Raw genomic sequence first — 4,924 nt, forward strand, 5'->3', positions numbered from 1 at the left:
TGACTGGCTGGAATCAGTAGGAGCCTTTACTTCTAAACACTCATTAGTTAAAGCTGTGAGGCCTGATGTTATGCAAGTTAGAGAAGGAAAGGGGGCCCGCCCCTCCCCATTGTCAATTTTGAACAGAATATGCACATTTAACTCAAAGTGGTGAATGGTTCAAATACATCAAACCACTATTCATCAGTCTCTCAGCTTCCTGAGCACCACCTTGCCTCTGTGGAAAGCCAACAATAGAGGAGATCCTTATTAAGACCTCACTATAATATTAAAATCCAGAGGGGCTGATAGCTTGGTGAAAGCGCGAAAATGCATTCTCCTTTAGAAATAGTTCCACCAAAGTCATCTTTGCGTTTCCTTCTTCCTACTTTGCCTATATAACAAGAAGAACTGACTCAAATAAGAACTTGATAAGATTACTTTTGCCTGCTTTTCTCTCCCATGCTAACACCGCTTTTCATTATGGCTGTGAGGCTATCCATTGAATAAAGAACAGGAGCTGAAAAGCCATATCAGACTGCTGCAAATACCCCCAGCTCTAACTATGGCCGGAGCAAGGAGGGTAAGAGGGCAAGTGGCAGGAGATGGTCATTGCAGAGAGGAGTCCGGGCGAGAATGGGGACCACCTTGTGCGTGTAACTAACATTTAAAGAGTTTGAGCTTCATCCCAAGGGAATGAGAAGTTACTGAAAGATTTTAATCTGGGGAATGAAAAGATCATGTCTGTATTTAAAAATCTCTGGCTGCTTTATGCATGTGAACGATGAGTGAGTTTGGTGGCAAGAAGGCCGATTAGGAGACTGTTGCCAAAGAAGTGTAGGGAGGTTTGGATTAATGTAATGTTAGTGAAAAGTGGAGAGATAGATTCAGGACACGTTCAGGATGTTGGAGATGAGGAAGAAGAAGAAATCAAAATATGACTGAGTCACTTTGACAACTGAGTAGATGGTGTTGCCATTCATTGTGCTGGGAAACACCAGAGAAAAATCAGGTGAAGGGAGAAATATCAAGAATTCTGTCTTGGGCATGCTAAATTAGGGTGCCGGTGGAATAGGTAAGTGCAGATGTTGATAAGGCAGCTAGATTAACAGGTCTGAATCTCAGCAGAATGGCCTGGGCTGGAGATGCATATTTGAGAATCATCAGAGTATGAATGGTAATTGTGAGTTTGAATAAGATTACCCAGGAGGAGTGGGTGTTGTCTGAGAACCATAGTGCCTGGCATATTATTAACAACAATAATTTTTTAAAAAACAGCTTTATTAACATACAATGAACTGGACATAAAGTGTACAATTTGATGAGTTGACATATGTACATACCCATGGAACATAATCCCAATCAAGATAATGAATTGTTAAACTAAATTTGACCTGAGGTTGCCTCCCTCCTTTGAGTCCTAACATAATGAGCTGTAAACTGAAAGCCTGATTTAGGAGTACTGTGTACTTTTGTAACAAATAATTGAGTCTCAGCCAATCACAGCAGCTGAGCTTCAGTCAATCACAGGCGGGCAACTGATCAGACCACGTTCAAATAAGGCGAACACGGAGCTGTAACCAATTGAGCTGTTGCTGTACCTCACTGACATTTTCCGTCCATTAATGCTGCTTCCCCATGCTGTGGAGTAGAGTTCGCTGAACCTCTGGTTCTGAGGGCTGCCTCATTCAAGAATCGTTCTTTGCTCAGTTAAACTCTGTTAAATTTAATTTGACTAAAGTTTTTCTTTTAACAGAACTTATTCATCACCCCTACCAAATTCTTCATGTTCCTTTATAATCTTCCCCTTTTGTTAATCCCCATCCTCCACAATACCTCATACCCAGGCAATGACTGAGCCGCTTTCTGTCACTATAGGTAAGTTTGCATTGTCTAGAATTTTATATAAATGGAATTATACAGTATGAACTCTTTTGTCTGGTGATCTTTCACTCAGCATAATTGTTTTGAAATTCATCCATATTGTTGTGTGTATTAGTATTTCACCTTATTACTGAGTGGTATTCCATTGTGTGGGTATATCACAGTTCATCCATTCACATGTTGATGGACATTGGGTTGTTTCCAATTATTAGTTATTACAAATAGAGATGCTGTGAACATTCATGTATGAGTGTTTGTATGGACAAAGGCTTTCATTTCTCTTAGGTACATACCTAGGAGTGGAATGGCTAGATCCTATGATTGGTGTTATGTTTAACTTTTTAAGTAACTGTGAAGCTGTTTTCCAAAGTGATTGTACCATTTTATATCCCTTCCAGCATTGTATGAAGTTCCAGTTCCTCCACATTTTCACCAATACTTGCGTGGGAGCTCAAGACACAATACCCCAAAGTATGGCACCTTGGTGTGCTGAGTACTTTGAACTGAAAGAGATCGGAAGCCCTCAGAAGCAGCCTCAAAGACAGGGTTTCTCTGACCTTCTCCTACCTTCCTCTATCCATCTCCTCTTTTCTCCCTGAAGTCAGTCATACAAACCAGAATTCCTCTTTTCCAAGGCAGGTCGTAGAAACTAGAACTCCTCTTCCCCAAAACAAACCATAAAACCTAGAAAAGGTCATTCTTTGACCTTCCTCCTTCTCCCTTGAAGACCCTCATGTGACAGGTGTACTTTCCTATACGCAGAGGAAAGGAATGCTGCACAGAGAGGCCAAGAAGAATCTGAACAGACAGGCCTTGCTGGGCTTCCTCCCTCAGTCTATTACCGTCAGATCATACCCTTTTGTCCAATTACATTTCTACTTGGTTGTTCATTCTTCATTGAACCTGGGCACAAAAATAGATAGTTTTCCCTGGATCTTTCAGTCTTCACTTCTGAAGGCCCTGTGTCACATAAAACTTTGATTAAATAAATTTGTTAAGCTTTTCCCTTGTTAACATGTCTTTTGTAATAGGATGATGGGTGAGAAAAGGTATTGCATTTCCACCTTTACATTTGGTATAGTCAATTAAAAAATGTTTAGCCATTCTAATGGGTGCGTAGTAGTCCATTAACCCCCCATATCCGTGGGTTCCACATCCATGGATTCAACCAACCTTGGATGAAAAATATTTTTTGAAAATTGCATCTATATTGAGCATGTACAGACTTTTTTGTCTTATTGTTTTCTAAATAATACAGTATAACAACTATTTACATAGCATTTACATTGTATTAGGTACTATAAGTAATCTGGAGATGATTAAAGTATACAGGAAGATGTGCATAGATTATATGCAAATATTGTGCCATTTTTTATCAGGGACTTGAGCATCTGTGGATTTGATATATGGAGGAGGTTCTGAAACAACTCCCCACAGATACCAAGGAAAGACTATATCTCATTGTAGTTGTTTGTTTTTTTCTTACTGAGTTTTGAGAATTCTTTATATGTTCTGGATACAGGCTGTTTATCTGATGTGTGATTTCCAAATATTTTCTCTCACACTATGATTGTCTCTTAACAAGGTCTTTTGGAAGGCAAAAGGTTTTAATTCTGACAAAGTCTATTTTATCAATTTTTTGTTTTATGGATTGTGATGTTGGTGTTATAGATAATAAATCTTTGCCTAAACCAAGGTCACAAAAGTTTTCTTCTATATTTTCTTCTAGAAGTTTTATAGTTTTAGGTTTTCATTTAGGTCTATAATCCCTTTTGAGTTCATTTATGAAGTCCATTTTGAAATCCACATGGTGTGAAGTATGGCTCCAAGTTTTGTTTTGTTTTTTTTTTTTGCATATGAATATCCAATTGTTACAGTACCATTTGTTTAAAAAGCTATCATTTCTCCAGTGAATTGCCTTTGTACCTTTATCAAAAATTAGTTGTTTATTTATGTATGGCTTTATTTCTGAGCTTTCTATTCTGTTCTATTAATTTATGTCTCTAACTTTACACAAATATCATACTGTCTTATTTACTGGAGCTTTATCATGTTTTGAAATCAGTAGTGGTAATTCTCCAACATTGTTCTCCTTTTCATACTAGTTTTGGCTATTCTAGATCTTTTGCATTTCCATATGAATTTCCAAGTTTTAGCTTGTCAATTCTAAAGTCCTGCTAGGATTTTGACTGAGACTGTACTGAATCTATAGATACATTTCAAGAGTATTGATATTTTATAATATTGAGTCTTCTGACTCTTGAACACAGTATATCACTCCATTCATTTAAGACTTCTTTACCTCTGTGATGTTTTGAAGCTTTTGCTGTGCAGGTGATGCACATATTTGACAGATTTCATCCTAAATATTTCAGACTTGTTAATGCTAATATAAATGGCAATTTTTGAAAATTTTAATTTGATTACTTGTTCCTAAAAGATAGAAATACAATTGATTTTTGTACATTGATCCTGTATCCTTCAACTTTAATAAACTCATTGATTAGTCTTGTAGATTTTTTATAAATATCATCAGATTTTTCACATAGACAATCCAAAAAGATGATCACAGATGATCATATTTTTCACATAGTACAATGTTGAATAGACGTGGTGAGGGTAGACATACCTTTCTTGTCACTGAACTTCAAAGGAAAGCATTCAGTTTTTCACCATTAAGTATGATGTTAGCTGTAGGGTACTGGTAGACATCCTTTTTCAGATTCAGAAAGCTCCCTTCCATTTCTGCTTTGCTGAGAGATTTAATCAGGAATGGATATTGGATTTTGCTAAATGTTTTCACTGCATCTATTGAGGTGATCATATAATTTTTCTTTTAAAATTTTGTTAATATAGTAAATGACATTAATTTTTTAAATGTTTTTATTAAGATGAAATATATATTACACAAAATCAACCATTTTAAATTTTAAAATTCAATGGCATTTATTACGGCAGTCCCCTACCTTTTGGTACCAGGCACAGGTTTCATGGAAGACAATTTTTCCATGGACCAGGTGGGGGGGGTGGGGGAGGCGGAGCTCAGGCAGTGATGCAAGCG

Source organism: Propithecus coquereli, unplaced genomic scaffold (assembly GCF_000956105.1).
Source record: "Propithecus coquereli isolate 6110/MARCELLA unplaced genomic scaffold, Pcoq_1.0 Scaffold188, whole genome shotgun sequence".
Lineage (NCBI taxonomy): Eukaryota > Metazoa > Chordata > Mammalia > Primates > Indriidae > Propithecus > Propithecus coquereli.